The 21,684-nt window shown below is 45.8% G+C and overlaps 1 long non-coding RNA gene across 1 annotated transcript; it reads left to right on the plus strand.

Annotated features, from left to right (window-relative positions):
• The first annotated feature begins 17,659 nt into the window (after positions 1-17,659).
• Positions 17,660-21,422, plus strand: LOC123410670. Its single transcript, XR_006613068.1, has 3 exons — positions 17,660-17,981; positions 19,622-19,696; positions 21,098-21,422. It is a non-coding gene; the product is annotated as an uncharacterized LOC123410670 (long non-coding RNA).
• The last annotated feature ends 262 nt before the right edge of the window (positions 21,423-21,684 follow it).

Genomic DNA, 21,684 nt, shown 5'->3' on the forward strand with positions numbered 1-21,684 from the left:
ATTTCTCCTCCCCGGCAACGGCGCCAGAAATACTTCCGATGTCAGCTGTGCTTCCCTTGCAATGGTGCCAGAAATACTTTTGCTATCTCAAAAAAGATCTCCGGCAACGGCGCCAGAAATAGGCTTGTCGACGGCACCAGGAATCCTTCAGCTGCGGCTACGCCTGAAGGGACTTCCTAGGCAAGTATGCAAAGGATTTCCCCCGTGGCCTCGGAGCCTTGCGTTGGTGTTCCCTCGAAGCGGAAAGGGTGATGTAGCACAACGGTAGTAAGTATTTCCCTCAGTTTGAGAACCAAGGTATCATTCCGATGGAGGAGTATCTCAAGATCCTGCACAAACACAAAAGCTTGCTCCCAACGCTATGAAGGGGTTGTCAATCCCTTATAGATTGTTTGCCAAGTGAGAACAGAAAGGGCAAAGTAACAAAGCAAAGTAAAAGCGGAGGTGTAAACGATGGATGTGAGTAGACCCAGGGTCCGTAGTGTTTACTAGTGGCTTCTCTCATGAAAGCAAGTAGATGGTGGGTGAACAAATTACTGTCGAACAATTGATAGAACCGCACAAAGTCGTGACGATATATATGCAATGATTATATCTATAGGCATCACGTCCAAAACAAGTAGACCGATACTTTCTGCATCTACTACTATTACTCCACACATCGACCGCTATCCAGCATGCATCTAGTGTATTAAGTCCATAAGAACAGAGTAACGCCTTAAGCAAGATGACATGATGTAGAGGGATAATCTCAAACCAATGATAAAAACCCCATCTTTTTTACCCTTGATGGAAACTACTTGATGTGTGCCTTGATGGAAACTACCCTTGATGCCACAAGCCTGCCCACCGCCGCCTCCCCCTGGTGGCGGAGTGGGGGCTTGTGGGCTCCCTGGAGCCCACCTGGCTTGGCCCAAAAGCCCCCTGGTCTTCTTCCATTCGGGAAAAAAATCATTTCGGGGTTTTTCTTCCGTTTGGACTCCGTTCCAAAATCAGATCTGAAAAGAGTCAAAAACACGGAAAAAACAGATAGTAGCACTTGGCACTGAATTAATAAGTTAGTCCCGAAAAAGATATAAAAGGTACATAAAACAACCAAAGAAGACAAGATAACAGCGGGAAACCATCAAAAATTATAGATACGTTTGAGATGTATCAGAGGCGTAGTCCGCATAAACTCGGAGAGAGTAGAGCGGCCATTGCCATTCCCGTTCGGTGGCGGGTTGTTCACTAGGACTTGAGCGAGCTGCTGAATAGCGGCATTGTTGGCTTGACGCTCCTCGCGAAGAGCCTGAAGGAACTGAGCCATAGTCAAGTTCTCGGGAGGAGGTGGCGGAGGAACATTGTCAGGCTGCTCATGGTGATCTCCAGCGTGAGCTTCTCCTTTGGTTCCCTGCGGCTGACCTGAGGAGGCGGTGCCGGGGTTGCCGAAGGTGCTGTTGCGGGTTGCGTTCACCATCCTATCATGGAAACAGACAGGTCAAAAATCCACCTTGCTTGAAACCACCAGGGTTTGCTCTAGTAAGAGGGGGGTCTAAATGCGCGCTAGTGCGAGTCTTTAAAATCAAAGTCCTGAAAACGGAATTTGCATTCATTGAAAACAAGTGACGTAGTCGCGTACAGGCTGCTTAAGGCAGAATGCGGCTTACATCGTACACACTCATAATTTGAAAGATCGGATACATGGATACCCTACGCTCAGTTTACTCCTAGTTACCTATGCTTAAATCCTACGCGGCGGACTGCTCGGTCTCATAGGTGGGTTCGGCAGGATCTTCTTCTTCGTCGGTGTCTTCTTCCTTCAAAGGAGTGGAAGAAATAAGAAGTACATCACGGCGTCTCTTAGGTGAGGCGGCGAAGAGCTCAGTATACTCTTCCGCTGTCAGGCGGCGACTCTGAAGAGGGACGGCCCAGATCGGTAGCACACCACCCCTGGTAGCAACACCGGTCCTTCCTTCAAGTGCGCTTGCTTTCTTCACCTTGCGATTCTTCATCTTCTCAGTGTGAAGTAGGCCCTTGACTTGGTGCAGTTCTTGGCGAAGCTTCGTTAATTCCTTAACCAGAAGGTGCGTCAGGGAGTCGGATGAGAGACTGAAGTAGGTCTGACACCTTAATGGCATCCCGTCCTTAGACGATGGGGTGAGCGTCCAGCTCCCGTCCACTTCTTACTTAAGAAAAGGTAGGTGACGAGTAGCGGGCTCATCATCCATCTCAGGGAGGATAGCACGGAGACGCACGAGCGCCTCTCGTGCGGCTGTCTCCACTGCCAGCATCAGTTCTCCCATTTGTGGCCCTTCAAAGAACCAACTAGACGGGGAGTCGTTAGCCTTCACTATCACGTCCACGTGATATTCCTTGGTGTCGGCATTGACCCAGTGCTCGTGGTAGAGGAAGATGGGCGTGCGGCGTACGAGGCACTTCTCGAGATTATCCACCAGGAGTAGGGGAAAGCCGGTCTCCAGAAGCATCTTAGGTACGGCGGCCATCTACAAGATATAGGAGAGAGAGAATCAGAAGGTTCTAGGTGCAAAATCTTAAGTGTAAGGCTCGTGTACTAATCGTTTTCGGCAAACATCCATGCTACCTAAGGCTTCCTATAGTCAGGATGGCTCTGATACCAGTTCTGTGGGGACCCCGACTAGTAAGTCGAGATCGCCGTGCCCAGTGATCCCAAGGATCAATGCTCACTGAACACATATACTGAATAATAGAGTCTTACATCCAAATACCGAATATTACATCAAATGACCAAAGTGTCAGGTTCACAAGCAGGGCCTAAGTCCAATTTAAAACGGGTACAATGGGTAGCGGAAACTCATAAGTGCTAAGCGGGTGCCCATGCCATCAAGCCTACACCAACAGACATTCTGACTTGGAAGCGTCCTAGATCGCAGGTCCGTCTCCGAAGACGTTCTCATCGCCAAACTCCGGTCCTTCCAAGTCTGGTCAATAATATAACCAGTGGCAAGCCAATGAGTACTTTGAATGTACTCGCAAACAGCCCATGATACGAACAATGGAAGTGAAGGATAACAATATCATGCATCTTTAGTGTAACTCATCTGGGTGGAATGATCATGAATATGCATCAAGTTAAAGAATTACTCTTGAAGAACAGGTTACAGATATCAACATATCTGCTAAGGGCTGAACCATCCGGGTTCACCCTATATGCCAAGTCACCGAACTTGGTCATATTATTATTTCCATAACAACACCTTTTTAACACCGCACACAAACACACTTGGTTTAAGTGGAAACGCTGGACGTAGTTTAAGCAGGATTACCCAACTGTCCTTGACCGTGGACACGGCTATTCGAATAGTTTGACCCTCTGCAGAGGTAGTACGATGGACCCACGAGATCCGGGAAACTTCCGTGACATCCACGACTCGCGGTATATCACATATACCCGAGGTAAGTACCCGATCATTATGTTTCCCCTAACGATACTAGACAAAGAGGTCCACTCGATTGGTACCCATCCCACATGTTGTACGTCTTACGAGCACCGACTCTGGACAGTATCAACCATGCGGGGATCAACGGTGTGCCTGGAACTCATAATAATGGCATAGTCGTCCTACCTGGCTTGACCCCATCACGAGAGTGACGACAATCACTCCCGCCACTAGTAATGTGGCTCTTTGCTAGTACCGACCAGAGTAATCAACAAAGCCCCGTCCCATAAAGGGGTAACGTGGTCGTACTGGTAAGGTTGGGACGGTCGACACATCATAAATCTAATCCCATTTCCTCACACAAAACACCGGTGCACCACTTCACCAAAAGTGGCAACCCATCTCATCATTACCCTCGGGCATTAGTGGCACCCGACGGGGATTTCATAAACCTTTGATTTAACTCATCATCATGCTCATGCAATGGTTCTCTAACTCTACTAGTCAACATGACAGTAGCATGATCCTCATAGATGGTAGGGTCAAGCTCATCATGCTTGTGCTCCGAGGAGCCATATGTATAACATCACCATCATGCAAGTGCTTTGAAGAAGCCTTCGTACCATCACACCAATGATGAACCGGCACTATGATCACATGCAACGGAAAAGTACTTGCTATGTTGGAAATATGCCATAGAGGCAATAATAAATTAGTTATTATTATATTTCTTAGTTCATGATAATCGTTTATTATCCATGCTATAATTGTATTGATTGGAAACACAATACTTGTGTGGATACATAGACAAAACACTGTCCCTAGTAAGCCTCTAGTTGACTAGCTCGTTGATCAAAGAATGGTCAAGGTTTCCTGGCCATAGGCAAGTGTTGTCACTTGATAATGGGATCACATCATTAGGAGAATCATGTGATGGACTAGACCCAAACTAATAGACGTAGCATGTTGATCGTGTCATTTTGTTGCTATTGTTTTCTGCGTGTCAAGTATTTGTTCCTATGACCATGAGATCATATAACTCACGGACACCGAAGGAATGCTTTGTGTGTATCAAACGTCGCAACGTAACTGGGTGACTATAAAGATGCTCTACAGGTATCTTCGAAGGTGTTCGTTGAGTTAGTATGGATCGAGACTGGGATTTGTCACTCCGTGTGACGGAGAGGTATCTCGGGGCCCACTCGGTAATACAACATCACTCACAAGCCTTGCAAGCAATGTGACTTAGTGTAAGTTGAGGGATCTTGTATTACGGAACGAGTAAAGAGACTTGCCGGTAAACGAGATTGAAATAGGTATGCGGATACTGACGATCGAATCTCGGGCAAGTAACATACCGAAGGACAAAGGGAATGACATACGGGATTATATGAATCCTTGGCACTAAGGTTCAAACGATAAGATCTTCGTAGAATATGTAGGATCCAATATGGGCATCCAGGTCCCGCTATTGGATATTGACCGAGGAGTCACTCGGGTCATGTCTACATAGTTCTCGAACCCGCAGGGTCTGCACACTTAAGGTTCGACGTTGTTTTATGCGTATTTGAGTTATATGGTTGGTGACCGAATGTTGTTCGGAGTCCCGGATGAGATCACGGACATCACGAGGGTTTCCGGAATGGTCCGGAAACGAAGATTGATATATAGGATGACCTCATTTGGTTACCGGAAGGTTTTCGTGCATTACCGGAAAAGTTTCGGGCTCATCGGTAGTGTACCGGGAGTGCCGGGAGGGGTGCCGGGGACCATCGGGAGGGGTGTCACGCCCCAAGGGCTCTCATGGGCTATGGGAAGAGATAAACCAGCCCCTAGTGGGCTGGAATAAGTTCCCACTAAGGCCCATAAGGTTTGAGAAGGAAAAAACACAAGGTGGAAAGAGTTTCCAAGTGGGAAGGTGGAATCCTACTCCAAGTAGGATTGGAGTAGGACTCCTCCACCTCCAATTTCGGCCAAACCTTTAGGTTTTGAGGCTGCCTCCTCCCCTCCCTCCCACCTATATATACGGAGGTTTTAGGGCTGAATTGAAACGACTTTTCCACGGCAGCCCGACCACATACCTCCACGGTTTTTCCTCTAGATCGCGTTTCTGCGGAGCTCGGGCGGAGCCCTGCTGAGACAAGGTCATCACCAACCTCCGGAGCGCCGTCACGCTGTCGGAGAACTCTTCTACCTCTCCGTCTCTCTTGCTGGATCAAGAAAGCCGAGATCATCGTCGAGCTGTACGTGTGCTGAACGCGGAGGTGCCGTCCGTTCGGTACTAGATCGTGGGACTGATCGCGGGATTGTTCGCGGGGCGGATCGAGGGACGTGAGGACGTTCCACTACATCAACCGCGTTCACTAACGCTTCTGCTGTACGATCTACAAGGGTACGTAGATCACTCATCCCCTCTCGTAGATGGACATCACCATGATAGGTCTTCGTGCGCGTAGGAAAATTTTGTTTCCCATGCGACGTTCCCCAACAGTGGCATCATGAGCTAGGTTCATGCGTAGATGTCTTCTCGAGTAGAACACAAAAGTTTTTGTGGGCGGTGATGTGCGTTTTGCTGCCCTCCTTAGTCTTTTCTTGATTCCGCGGTATTGTTGGATTGAAGCGGCTTGGACCGACATTACTCGTACGCTTACGAGAGACTGGTTTCATCGTTACGAGTAACCCCCTTTGCTCAAAGATGACTGGCAAGTGTCGGTTTCTCCAACTTTAGTTGAATCGGATTTGACCGAGGAGGTCCTTGGATGAGGTTAAATAGCAACTCATATATCTCCGTTGTGGTGTTTGCGTAAGTAAGATGCGATCCTACTAGATACCCATGGTCACCACGTAAAACATGCAAACAACAAAATTAGAGGACGTCTAACTTGTTTTTGCAGGGTATGATTGTGATGTGATATGGCCAACGATGTGATGTGATATATTGGATGTATGAGATGATCATGTTGTAATAGTTAATATCGACTTGCACGTCGATGGTACGGCAACCGGCAGGAGCCATAGGGTTGTCTTTAAACTAACATTTGTGCTTGCAGATGCGTTTACTATATTGCTAGGACGTAGCTTTAGTAGTAATAGCATGAGTAGCACGACAACCCCGATGGCGACACGTTGATGGAGATCATGATGATGGAGATCATGGTGTGACGCCGGTGACAAGAAGATCGTGCCGGTGCTTTGGTGATGGAGATCAAGAAGCACATGATGATGGCCATATTATGTCACTTATGAATTGCATGTGATGTTAATCCTTTATGCACCTTATCTTGCTTAGAACGACGGTAGCATTATGAGGTGATCTCTCACTAAAATTTTAAGACGAAATTGTGTTCTCCCCGATTGTGCACCGTTGCGACAGTTCTTCGTTTCGAGACACCACGTGATGATCGGGTGTGATAGACTCAACGTTCACATACAACGGGTGCAAAATAGTTGCACACGCGGAACACTCGGGTTAAGCTTGACGAGCCTAGCATGTGCAGACATGGCCTCGGAACACATGAGACCGAAAGGTCGAGCATGAATCATATAGTTGATATGATTAGCATAGAGATGCTTACCACTGAAACTATTCTCGACTCACGTGATGATCGGACTTGAGATAGTGGATTTGGATCATGTACCACTCAAATGACTAGAGAGATGTACTTTTTGAGTGGGAGTTCTTAAGTAATATGATTAATTGAACTAATTATCATGAACATAGTCTAATGGTCTTTGCGAATTACGATGTAGCTTGCGCTATAGCTCTACTGTTTTTATATGTTCCTGGAGAAAATTTAGTTGAAAATTGATAGTAGCAAACTTTGCAGACTAAGTTTGTAAAACCGAGGATTGTCCTCGTTGCTGCACAGAAGGCTTATGTCCTTAATGCACCACTCGGTGTGCTGCACCTCGAGCGTCATCTATGGATGCTGTGAACATCCGACATATACGTTTCTGATGACTACACGATAGTTCAGTGCAAAATACTTAATGGCTTAGAAGCAAGGCACCAAAAACGTTTTGAAACATCGCGGAACATAAGTGATGTTCTAAAGAGATGAAATTGTGATTTCATGCTTGTGCCCTTGTTAAGAGGTACAAGACCTCCGACAAGATTCTTTGTCCACAAAGTAAAGGAGAAAGGCTCAATCGTTGAGCGTGTGCTCAGATTGTCTGAGTACGACAATCACTTGAATCAAGTGGGAGTTAATCTTCCAGATGAGATAGTGATGGTTCTCCAAAGTCACTGCCACCAAGCTGTGAGAGCTTCGTGATGAACTAGAACATATCAAGGATAGATACAATGATCCTTGAGCGATTCGCCATGTTTGACACTGCGAAAGTAGAAATCAAGAAGGAGCATCAATAGTTGATGGTTAGTAAAACCACTAAGTTTCAAGAAAGGCGGGGCTAGAAGGGATACTTCGTGAAACGGCAAAACAGTTGCTGCGCTAATGAAGAGTCCCAAGATTAAACCCAAACCCGAGACTAAGTGCTTCTGTAATGAGGGGAACAGTCACTAAGGCGGAGCAACTCTAGATACTTGGTAGATAAGTGGGCTGGCAAAAGTCGAAAGAAGTATATTTGATATACATGATGTTGATGTGTACTTAACTAGTACTCCTAGTAGCATAAGGGTATTTGATACCGGTTCGGTTGCTAAGTGATTAGTAACACGAAATGAAAGCTACGGCATAAATGGAGACTAGCTAAAGGCGAGGTGACGATACGTGTTGGAAGTGTTTCCAAGGTTGATATGATCAAACATCGCACGCTCCCTCTACCATCGGGATTGGTGTTAAACCTAAATAATCGTTATTTGGTGCTTGCGTTAAGCATGGACATGATTGGATCGTGTTTATTGCAATACGATTATTCATTTAAAGAGAATAATGGTTACTCTATTTGCTTGAATAATCACCTTCAATGGTTTATTGAATCTCGATCGTAGTGTTACACATGTTCATGATATTGGTGCCAAAAGATACGAGTTAATGATGATAGTACCACTTACTTGTGGCACTGCCGCTTGAGTCATGTTAGTATAAATTGCATGAAGAGGCTCCATGCTGATGGATCTTTGTACTCACCTGATTTCGAATCACTAGTGACATACAAATCATACCACATGAGCAAGGCCTTGTTTTCATTGAGATGAAACAAGATAGTAACTTGTTGGAAGTGATACATTTTGATGTATGCAGTCCAATGGGTGCTGAGGCACGCAGTGGATATCATTATGTTCTTACTTCAATGATGATTTGAGTAGATACTAGAGTATTTACTTAATGAATCACAAGTCTGAAATATTGAAAAGTTCAATTCTGTTTCGGAGTGAAGTTCGTCGTAACAAGAGGATAAACTGTCTACGATATGATCATAGAAATGAATATCTGAGTTACGAGTTTTGGTACGCAGTTAAGACAATGTGGAAATTGTTTCGCAGTTCATGCCACCTGGAACATCATAGTGTGATGATGTGTCTGAACATCATAGTCACGCACTATTTGGTACGGTGCACACTAAGATGTCTCTTATCGAATTACCACTATCGTTTATGGGTTATGCATTAGAGACAACCACATTCACTTTAAATAGGGCACCACGTATTTCCGTTGAGATGACACAGTATAGACTGAGGTTTAGAGAAATCTAAACTGTCGTTTCTTGAAAGTTTGGGGCTTCGACACTTATGTGAAAAAGTTTCAGTCTGATAAGCTCGAACCCAAAGCGGATAAATGCATCTTCATAGGATATCCAAAACAGTTGGGTACATCTCCTATCTCAGATCCGAAAGCAAAGTGTTTGTTTCTAGAAACGGATCCTTTCTCGAGGAAAGGTTTCTCTCGAAAGAATTGAGTGGGAGGGTAGTAGAACTTGATGAGGTTATTGAACCATCACTTCAACCAGTGTGTAGCAGGGCACATGAAGTTGTTCCTGTGGTGCCTATACCAATTGAAGTGGAAGCTGATGATGGTGATCATCGAGCATCGGATCAAGTTACTACAAGTCTCGTAGGTTGACAAGGTTGCGTACTACTACAGAGTGGTACGGTAACCCTGTCTTGGAGGTCATGTTGTTGAGCAACAGAGAACCTACGAGTTATGGAGAAAGCGATGGTGGGCCCGGATTCCGACAAATGGCTAGAAGCCATGAAATCCGAGAGAGGATCCATGTATGAAAACAAAGTGTAGACTTTGTAAGAACTACTTGATGGTCAGAGGACTATTGAGTAAAGATGGATCTTTAAAGGAAGACAGATGATGATGGTGATAAATCACTATTAAAAAGGCTCGACTTGTCGCAAAGATGTTTTCGACAAGATCAAACAGTTGACTATGATGAGACTTTCTCACTCGTAGCGATGCTAAAGGTCTGTTAGAATTATGTTAGTTGTTGATGCATTATTTATGAAATATTGCACGTAGGATGTCAAAACATTTTTTTCTCGACGGTTTCCTTGAGCAAACATTGTATGTGATACAACCAGAAGGTTTTGTCGATCCTAAAGATACTAGCAAGTATGCAAGCTCCAGTGATCCTTCAATGGACTGGTGCAAGCATCTCGGAGTTGGAATAAGAACTTTGATGAGATGATCAAAGATTTTGGGTGTGTACAAGGTTTATGAGAAACTTGTATTTCCAAAGAAGTGAGTGGGAGCACTATAGAATTTTTGATAAGTATATGTGGTTGACATATTGTGGATCAGAAGTAATGTAGAATTTCTGTAAAGCATACAAGGTTGTTTGAAAGGAGTTTTTAAAGGAATACCTGGATTGAGCTACTTGAAACGTTGAGCATCAAAGATCTATGGAGATAGATCGAAAGCGCTTAATAGAAGTTTCAACAAGATGCATGCGTTGACAAGTTTTTGAAGGAGTTCAAAATAGATCAGTAAAGAAGGAGTTCTTGGTTGCGTTGTAAGGTGTGAATTTGAGTAAGACTCAAAACCCGACCACGGCAGAATAAAGAGAATAGACGAAGGTCGTCTTCTATGCCTTAGCCGTAGAATCTAAAGTATGCCATGCTGTGTACCGCACCTGATGTGTGCCTTGACTCAAAGTCTGTTGAGAGGTACAGAGAGTGATCCATGATTGAATCACTAGCAGCGGTCAAAATTTATCCTTAGTAACAAATGGACTAAGGAATTTTTCTCGATTATGGAGGTGGTTAAAGAGTTCGTCGTAAAGGGTTATGTCGATGCAAGCTTTGACACTAATCCGGATAACTATGAGTAGTGAAACGGATTCATATAGTAGAGTAGATATTTGGAGCATTTCCGAATAGCACGTAGTAGCAGCATCTATAAGATGACATAAAGATTTGTAAAGAACGCACGGATCTGAAAGTTTCAGAACCGTTGACTAAAACCTCTCTCACGAGCAAGACGTGATCAGACCCCAGAACTATATGGGTGTTGGATTCGTTGGAATCACATGGTGATGTGAACTAGATTATTGACTCTAGTGCAAGTGGGAGACTGTTGGAAATATGCCCTAGAGGCAATAATAAATTAGTTATTATTATATTTCTTAGTTCATGATAATCGTTTATTATCCATGCTATAATTGTATTGATTGGAAACACAATACTTGTGTGGATACATAGACAAAACACTGTCCCTAGTAAGCCTCTAGTTGACTAGCTCGTTGATCAAAGAATGGTCAAGGTTTCCTGGCCATAGGAAAGTGTTGTCACTTGATAATGGGATCACATCATTAGGAGAATCATGTGATGGACTAGACCCAAACTAATAGACGTAGCATGTTGATCGTGTCATTTTGTTGCTATTGTTTTCTGCGTGTCAAGTATTTGTTCCTATGACCATGAGATCATATAACTCACGGACACCGGAGGAATGCTTTGTGTGTATCAAACGTCGCAACGTAACTGGGTAACTATAAAGATGCTCTACAGGTATCTCCGAAGGTGTTCGTTGAGTTAGTATGGATCGAGACTGGGATTTGTCACTCCGTGTGACGGAGAGGTATCTCGGGGCCCACTCGGTAATACAACATCACTCACAAGCCTTGCAAGCAATGTGACTTAGTGTAAGTTGCGGGATCTTGTATTACGGAACGAGTAAAGAGACTTGCCGGTAAACGAGATTGAAATAGGTATGCGGATACTGACGATCGAATCTCGGGCAAGTAACATACCGAAGGACAAAGGGAATGACATACGGGATTATATGAATCCTTGGCACTAAGGTTCAAACGATAAGATCTTCGTAGAATATGTAGGATCCAATATGGGCATCCAGGTCCCGCTATTGGATATTGACCGAGGAGTCACTCGGGTCATGTCTACATAGTTCTCGAACCCGCAGGGTCTGCACACTTAAGGTTCGACGTTGTTTTATGCGTATTTGAGTTATATGGTTGGTGACCGAATGTTGTTCGGAGTCCCGGATGAGATCACGGACATCACGAGGGTTTCCGGAATGGTCCGGAAACGAAGATTGATATATAGGATGACCTCATTTGGTTACCGGAAGGTTTTCGTGCATTACCGGAAAAGTTTCGGGCTCATCGGTAGTGTACCGGGAGTGCCGGGAGGGGTGCCGGGGACCATCGGGAGGGGTGTCATGCCCCAAGGGCTCTCATGGGCTATGGGAAGAGATAAACCAGCCCCTAGTGGGCTGGAATAAGTTCCCACTAAGGCCCATAAGGTTTGAGAAGGAAAAAACACAAGGTGGAAAGAGTTTCCAAGTGGGAAGGTGGAATCCTACTCCAAGTAGGATTGGAGTAGGACTCCTCCACCTCCAATTTCGGCCAAACCTTTAGGTTTTGAGGCTGCCTCCTCCCCTCCCTCCCACCTATATATACGGAGGTTTTAGGGCTGAATTGAAACGACTTTTCCACGGCAGCCCGACCACATACCTCCACGGTTTTTCCTCTAGATCGCGTTTCTGCGGAGCTCGGGCGGAGCCCTGCTGAGACAAGGTCATCACCAACCTCCGGAGCGCCGTCACGCTGCCGGAGAACTCTTCTACCTCTCCGTCTCTCTTGCTGGATCAAGAAGGCCGAGATCATCGTCGAGCTGTACGTGTGCTGAACGCGGAGGTGCCGTCCGTTCGGTACTAGATCGTGGGACTGATCGCGGGATTGTTCGCGGGGCGGATCGAGGGACGTGAGGACGTTCCACTACATCAACCGCGTTCACTAACGCTTCTGCTGTACGATCTACAAGGGTACGTAGATCACTCATCCCCTCTCGTAGATGGACATCACCATGATAGGTCTTCGTGCGCGTAGGAAAATTTTGTTTCCCATGCGACGTTCCCCAACATGCTATTCTAGCATGCATCAATTCATATGCTCAAGTCATGGTCAAAGGGCTGCTTGCCTTGGTCAGCTAGGTATCCGGGTCTTCGAAGTCTTCCGCTCCGAATCCTTCGTCACTCGGTAATTCTGTCGTCGAGAATAGAATAAATAAGAAATAGTTCACACAAAAACATATCACAAATCACTTTTAAAAATGTTGCAAAACTTGGTTAAATTCAGGTTGTTAATTTGAAAAATATCTTATCTTAGTTTTTACTAGCTAAGCATTTTTAATATTTACTAAACAGGGGCAAACTATTGCTTTTAATGCGTTTATATTATTATAAAACAGATTCTGTTTTTGAAAAATGTCAACAATGGCATAATCAAATACTACTCATTTTTAGAAAAATATCAGTGGAAGAATTATATTTTTCCACCGGGTAGTTATTTTTACAAAAATCATTTTAGTCTCTGTTTTATAAGTAAAAGAAAAAGGTCAAAGCCTGGCCTGGGAAGCAGGCCGGCCCGGCCAGCCAGCAGGCTGCCAGGCGCGCGCGCGCGCCAGGTTCGAACCTGACGTGCGGGGCCCTGGGGTCAGCAGCTGTGGCTGCGTGCGGGGGCTGCTTCCGGACGCCGACAGGTGGAGCCCACCTGTTGGGTTCTTCTCCTACCTCCGGCCATGGAAGAGGAGATGAACTCCGACGAGGCTACCGTCGTCCTCGGGCCTAGCTAAGGGCAGGAATGGATTGAGCGTGCCTCCGCCTACCTGCAGGTGGTCGGGATAGCGCCGGAGAGGCTTGGAGTCGCCAACGACGAGGTGGCCATGACAGAGGCGTTTCGGGACGTGGTTGAACTGGTAGCTAGGGGCACGGAATAGCTCGGGGTTGTTGGGGGAAAGGTTCCTGGTGTCCAGGCGAGTGCTTTGGTGGGCCGAGTGTCGCAGGAGCCGGCGTGTAGCCGGAGATCGACCGGAGCTCCCAGGCGGAGGGGCCTCGGTCAATCTCGAGCACGGGGGCTCTACGAGCTTGATTGGGTGGCTAGGGTGAAGCTAGTGGTCGTGCAGAGGCTGCTGGAGTGGTGCTGAGGCGCCGGGGGGGCTATTTATAGGCTCGCGATGGTGACCAGACTCGGTGGCGCCGGTGACTCACCGTGGCGCGCGTGCATGCAAAGTGAGGAGCAGGTTGCGAAACCACGGTCTCCGGACGTGGTTTGAGACGCTCTGAAGCATCGGCCGCACAGGGAGAAGGTGTGGCGTCGAGCTGCAGCGTCTGTGCATGCTCGGCCGAGTCGGGTGCCCGCGGGCACGCGTCGCCCAAGCTCTAGCGCGGGAGAGGAGGGTCCCTGGCGGCTGCTTTACACAGAGGGGTTGTCAGGGGAGGCCTTGGACACTTCGGGGGAGGTTGGTACCGGCCGGGAGCGTCGTCCCCTTCTCAATGGCTCCCTGTAGCGCGTCCAGACCGCAGTTTTGGCATGCCACGGCATGCTGGCGCGCTCTGGGGCACTTTAGACGTGTCCCTCATGTCCTGGGTGTTGCTGGGAGTGTATCTATCCGTTGTGTGCTAGTGAGAGCACTGGCTGGTCAAGGGGGACATGTTTCACTAGTGCTGTCAGCCCCGATCTGTGGCACAAATTGGGGTTCTTGTCACTTGTGCTTTGAACTAGGGAGGGGCCAGTTGACTGGGTGTTTAGGTTGGTCTGAGGCACTAATACACCAAGTTTGAGGCTTTGACATTGGGTAAAACAGTGGCTAGGTGGGTTTTTACCTTCCTGTCAGAAGGTGTTCGACAGTGGTTTGGGGTGCTTCCACTCCACCACTAGAACTGCAACTTAACAGGTTTGGTCTAGGGGTTAAAGTAGAGGTTTCCACCAATTTTGAGCTCCATTGAATAAGTTTAGCTTTGTAAACTTGAAAATGCATCAAAGTGGCCACATCTGTCCTCTCCAAAGGGAGTGTGACTAAACAGAGTCTAGCAAATCTCATTTTTGGTGTGGAGTCCTCATTTGAGGTGCCAAACACCCGTGCAAAGTTTCAGCCCCATTGGACAAACTTTGCTATGTAGAGTTGTTCCAACTCTACACTGGACAAAGAGGGTTTTAGGCTCATTTGGTGACCTTCCCCACCTTGGATCAAGGTGAGATTTTATGTGGGCACCAATTATGGCTTGGGGAGGCTCCTGTAATTTAATGAGATTTTATTGAGAGTATTTCCTTTGGAAATCTCTAAAAAGGTTAAAACAGACAGGAATGGTTTTCAGGGTTTTATTCAAATAATTATAATATAAAATATGATTGAAAATCTTATATATGGAAAATATATGTCCTTGTTATTTTCCATGATTTTACTCAGAATTTTCTAAGGCAGAGCATTTTTCCCTGTGGGAATATCATTCCTGGCCTTAGAAACAGACATGCATTTAAAATAGAAAAATAATGTTTTAAATCATTAAATAATGTTTTTGGTAAATAATAATAGTATTTGAGTTCATATCATCAACTTTGGTTGGGAGTGCTACTAGGCATCATGAGCTAGTAGTGTAACCCAAGCAAGGTAGAGGTGATCTGGTGTCCAAGAAAAGAGATTTGGAAATTCATTTAAAAATAAATAAATTGATCATGGGTTTTGGATCATCAAGCAAACAAGCATACATTCATACAAGACATTCATAGTATTCACAACATCACTAGAAAAGTTTTAACAAGCTCTGATTTTTGCAACTTAAAACATTGGTGGTGAAAAACAGGATTTGACAACTTGTGTGTGAACACATTTTCCTTTCCATTGGTTTGTTTAACCTTTCTTGTAATCTAACTTATCTGAGCAATGGAAATTCCCTGCTTAGGTAAAAACTTCGGTGTACAACTCTGTCAGTAAGACCCTATTACTATTGTGGATAACATTACAATAGCCTCCGGTGGACGAGAACTTTCCCTATTGGTCCCCCTTGTTTCAACGAGTAGGAAAATGGTGCTATGTGTCCCCCACTCATGGTATTGATGTTGTTGCCAACATAAAAACATGCTATCCTCTCACATATCTTGCTGCCAAGACCGTACAAGATGTCACTGATCTGCCTACTCTTGACCCACATGGTGGGCCCATAACCCACAGTTCAAGAGGATCGAATCCTGACTCTCATGTACATCTTTGATTCCAAAGTATCCTTTGCACTTGGATTTGTATATAATCCCCATGCCAACTTCCATGGGATGATCTATCCTAGCATGAGATGCAATATTTATTTTTCATTGATCTGACCTCGTTCACCTTCTTGTTAGACATCGAATGATTGCCTATCCATTTGAAAGTTTTGAACCATCATTTATTGCTTTCAATGAATTCCATCACTTATATCTCTAGAAATAATTCATGTTTTATTCCCTGAGTTCACCGCGAGATGCCCAACTTTGTGGATATAGGTTCTTCTAGAGTTTCCCCCCTTATCACATTCGTAGAACGGTGAAGATCCCGAAGTCAGGATCACGAATTTATGAGGGTAACGTGAAACAGAGAATTGGAGACATCAACCAAATGGATCAACTTCTTTGAGAAGAGCAACCAAGCACGAGAAGATCCGTTAGAATTTCGTAACTAGAACTTTTCCCCTTTACTGCACCTCTTAAATCTCGGGATGAGATTTCTTTGAGTGGAGGAAAGTATTCCCTGTAATTAAGCTATAGTAACCCTCTATCATTAGGCTAGTCATTTTACTAAACAGTGATTTATCAACCTTTGAGTCATATCTCATTTTCACATTCCACGTTGATATTCAAAATTTGAATAAAAAGTGAATTAAAGAAATTCACCAACATGAAAACAAGTGTTCAAAGTGTTGTAAATAATCCATAACTAATTATGTAGGTGAACCAACATTTTTATAAAGTGTACTAAGTGCCTTCAAAATATTTAAAACGGTACCAAATGCCTTTTTAAACTACCCTTCTAATTTAAGGAAAATACAAACTATTTTATTTGCCTCTCAAACCTTTTGTGGCAATACTAAATATTGTAGGGTATTTATTGTGACAAGTTACATATTTTACAAAAGTCATTTAAAATATTAGTACAAAACATAAGTAAATAAATAAAAGAGTAAATAGAACTAAAAAGGCCTAAACTAAGTGCCACTGGGCCTAAGTGCCGAAGGGCACTACCGGCCCAGCCCACCACCACCCTTCTCCCTCCCTCCTTTGTACATAAGGAATGGGCGTGGCCGCCATCCATGGCGCCTCGGCCATGCATTAGCCATCCCCGACACCCCGTGAGATTGGGTGTGTTTGGTTGCAGGGATATCCTCCGAGGGACAGGGATATCCCTTCTATGCGAGGGATGCCACCTGTTTGGATCCGAGGCGAGGGAGGACAGGGGCAACGAGATGCCAAGAATATTCCCTCAAAACAGGGATGGGGTCAACCGCCCAAAATGGGGGGGAGGGTCGTGGAATCCATCCCACGCGCTGTGTTCACTGGCCGGCCGCTCCTCTCCTTCCTCCGCACCGTTGGCCACTCCTCTCCTTCCTCCGCGTCTCCGACCGCTCCTCTCCTTCCTCCGCGCCGCCGGCCGCTCCTCTCCGCCCACTGCGTCGTCGGCTGCTCCTCTCCTTCCTTCGCGCCGCCGGCCGCTCCTCTCCTTCTACCCCGCCAGTCGCTCCTCTCCGCCCTCCGCGTCGCCGGCCTCTCCTCTCCTTCCTCCGTGTCGTCGGACGCTCCTCTCCTTCCTCCACGCCACGCACCGGACGCTCCTCTCCTACCTCTGCGTCGTCAGCCGCTCCTATCCTTCATCCTTGCCGCGGCTCCTCCCCTTCCTCTGTCACCAGCCGGTCGTCTCCTTCCTTCGCGCTGCCGAGGTAGCACCCTTATCCTTCATTTATATCCCTCAAATCAAACAAAACATGAGATAACACCACCCTTTTAACCAAACAAAAAAATGTCTATCCCTAACCAGGTGGTTGGGGATGCCCTCAACCACCCTAGCATGTCCATGCAACTAAACGCAAGTGTCCGGGCAACCATAATCCTATCTGCTTCCCATTATCCCCTCACACGCTCTCTCTGTCTCAATTTTTGCTCGTGCCTAAGCTATGGTCGCCATCGCCACGTCGATCCTATGGCCACCGCCCTCCCCTTGTTGCGCCAAGATGTCCAGGAGCTTTGCCGTTGTCGACTCCTTCGCCTGTGCGCATCGGTTCGAGTAGGGGTGCACTAGAAGCTCGCCATCTAGTCATCTTCCCCGCCACGGCTGCCACGCCTCGTCAACGAGCTCGTCGCATCTCAGTCGCCCCGTGCCTTCTACCCATGTCTACGAGATTCGCGGTGAGCTCCCCGACCGAGTCCCCTCATTTTCCCCTTCAATCCGTGCTTTTCTACCCCGTTACTCGCCATGGACCTAGCTCCCGAGAGCTCCCGCATACGTGCTGCTTATAGTTGCTGCTCTGTGCTCCTGCGTGCCTGGTGCTCCTTGCGCTGATGTGTGTTGCCACTGCTCCGCTGCACCCTGCCGGTTACTGCCGCTAGCTACTTGCTGCTGCTTGTTGCTTCTCCTACTGATGCAGCCCGTACCCACAGCTCCTACAGCCGGTGCTTTCTACTGTTGTTGCCTCCTGGTAGTGTGTTGTTGCTGCTGCTATCCATGTCGATGCTACTGTCCCGCGCGTGCCCTGCGAGTGCGTGTCTATGCGTGGCCTTGCTTGTTGCTCGCCCGTGCGCGTGCCCGCAATCGCCTGCTGTCACGCTCCCCTGCTGCTCCTGCTTCTCGGCTGCACATGCTGTTGTGCTGGCTGCCCCATGTGTTGCTTTTCCGCTGCTACTGCCATTGATGTTTGTTGCCGCTGCTCATACAGATGTTGTCCACGTGCTACTGTGTGTGTGAGCCTCGTGTCTGTGTGCTCCGTGTGTTAGGCCGGCCACGTGTTCAATTAGTTTCCAGTTAATTAGTACTTCCCCATCTTAAAATAAGTGTCGCTGCTTTAATATAAAATCATACTAATTTAGTACTACCTCCGTTACGGTTTAGAAGACATAGTTAAACTTACGTGCATTTTCATAATAAATAAGGTTTAAGACACATTGAATTTACTCATAGCAGCTAATTAGTACTCCATTATACTACTTCTATATATATGCGTAGTGTGAATGCTATTTTTTATCCCATCTCACAGTCAATCAATAATTACCTAAGTTCTAGAGAATTTTCAAACACGTCTTCTAAACCGTGATGGAGGGAGTATGAAATTTGCGTCACTTATTTTAGGACAGATGGAGTAGTTAGGTTAGCTACTAGCAGATGACATGTGGACCCCATTAATTAGGTTAGTATTTATTTATTTATTTAGGTATAGCCTATGATAAGTGGGATCCACTTTTACTATTCACGTGTTGATGAGTAAGATGTTGACTCGGTACACCCAGCGCCACTAACCCCACTGTCATACACTCTAGCTACAATAATACTCCCTCCTTCCCAAAATACGTGACTCAAAAATGATCTTACTTTGTACTAAGTTAGTATAATAATGAGTAATTTTTGAGTCACTTATTTTGGGACAGAGAGAGTACTAGGTGACCAAAGTATTTCATTGTCTTTAATTCGAATTAATAATAAATTTAGAAAGTAATTAAATCTTTGAAAATTCAGATAAAATAATCCGTAACTCGGATAAAAATATTTTATATATGAAAATTGCTCACAAAAATATGAAGAATCTGAATACACTGTCAGTTCATCTCTTACATGCTCCTAGCACGATGAACAGGAACATTTGGCATTAGGATCATCGGTCCAGAAAATGCCACACACTAGGAAAACTTTGCCTTTGCCGCATGAATTCCTCCTCTGTCTGCAATGTGTAGTACCATGTTAGGTCAACCCTCGCACATTATCTTACCATGTCACGCATCCCAATGCATTTGTTTGATATATAGTTACTGTGTTTTGCTCGTCTTCTCTCTTGTAGACCTCGAGACTGACACCACTGCCGTCTAGTACGACTACAGAGTCGACGACCCCTCCTTCTCAACCGAGCAACAAGGTGACCATTCCCCCTCCTTGATCATTCTGATATCGCCTACTCTTTTCTCTCTACTGCTTGCACTAGAGTAGTGTAGTTGTTACTGCTTACCGATTTTATCCTATATTGCTGCATAGCCTCTTCTTGCTACTGTTGTTGATACTCCTACCTGTTATCCTCAATGCCTACTATAGGTTTGCTAGTATTCCATCAGTGTCCCTACATTCTTTTGTGTATGGTATGCTATACTATCGGCCATGATCCCCTAAGGCCATGTTCGGTTAATCCCCTCACCACATGGATTGAAGGAGATTGAGGAGGTTTGAGGGGGATTTTGACTTGTAAGGGATTTAATCCCTTTAAATCCCTATCAAACCTCTTCAAACCTTGCCTAACCGAACAAGCCCTAAAGGAGGTGATCGCGTACTTGATGTGACTAAAGTCGGGTCGGCTCGTAGAGTACCCGCGAGTGATTCACGGATTGTGGGCTGAAAGGACATTTCCCCGACGGACTCTCTGTGTGGATCTTCTATAGCGGAGTGACAGGGCAGGTTGAGACCGCCTAGGAGAGAGGTGTGACTGGTCTTTGGGTCGTTGTCCATGGTTATTTCATAATAACATGCTTAACGAGTTTGCGTATTTGATCTGAGTTGGTCGATTGACCTATATGCACTAACGTTCATGCAAGAATAGTTATGGGTACTCGGCGTTGTTCTATTAGCCAAAGCTCTTCGGACGCCAGCATTGGAGCGGCGTGCCCCCGTGTTGTCTGCATAAGCACCTTCCTTGTAAAGGAGGTCGCCAGGACTGATCACGGTGGCCCACGCAACGTGCAGGAGTGCAAAGGGCTTGCCTCTCTCTTGAGTCTAGGTGGGGTGACGACGTGTTGATATCCCGAGGCCGATCATGACCCAAGAAAGTGTGTCCGACCAGAGGTTATCAAGCTTGTTGGGAAATGGGGTGCACCCCTGCAGGGATAAATTAATTATTCGAATAGCCGTGTCCACAGTAACAGGATTACTTGGAGTTGTATTCCGATCTCTTACAACAGAAACCGGATACTTAATAAAATACACCTAGATAAGTGACAAATACAACACGGCGACCGCTCTCTCTGAGGGAGACGAGGAGAGGATCTCCGGGTTAGGATTAATGCTCTACGTTGATACTTGTTACTATAAAATATGTCTTCTTCTCATGCTGCAAGATGACGACTGTCATAAGCGTAGTCTTCGACGGGACTTGCTGCCCCCCTTATGTTGGCATTATGTAGTTTAGTCCACATATACTACCCCTTTCATTTGATACCAATGCATATATAGTTTATACCTGATGTAAGTCTCGCGAGTACTTTGGATGAGTACTCACGGTCGCTTTACTACCTTTTTCCCCCATGATCTTTTACTCGATTGTCGCAATTAGATGGAGGATCCCAGGAGCGAGATGCTATCACCAGCGACTGCCACTACCCTGACAGAGCCTACTATCACGTGGAGGCTGCTAACGACCAGGAGTAGTTAGGAGGCTCCGAAGCAGGAGGCCTTTCCTTTTCGACCGATATATCCTTTGTGCTAGCCTTATTTAGGAAAAACTAGTTTACTTAATGTATGTACTTAGATATTGTTGCTTCCACTGACTAATGTATTCAATCCCTCATGGCCTGGCTTGTAACATATACCTTTATGTTTGAATTTGTGTCTAGAGTTATGTTGTGATATTGATGAATGATTCCTTGAGCTTGAACGTACATGTTTGTGTGTATGATTTGTGTACGATCAAATCGAGGGTGTCACACCACTAATGCCCGAGGGAGATGATGTTAAGCTAGGTAACCACTTGAGAAAGAAGTGGTGTACCGGAGCAAGTTATGTGTGTATTTTTTAAAACGTATTAGATTTAAGATGTGCTGACCATCCCAAGCTTACATGTGCAACCACGATACCCCTTATGGGACGTGGCCTTGTTGATTACCTTGGTCGATGGTTGCACAAAGCCCGCATTACTTGTGG

This window comes from Hordeum vulgare, chromosome 7H (genome assembly GCF_904849725.1).
Source record: "Hordeum vulgare subsp. vulgare chromosome 7H, MorexV3_pseudomolecules_assembly, whole genome shotgun sequence".
NCBI classification, from domain to species: Eukaryota; Viridiplantae; Streptophyta; class Magnoliopsida; order Poales; family Poaceae; genus Hordeum; species Hordeum vulgare.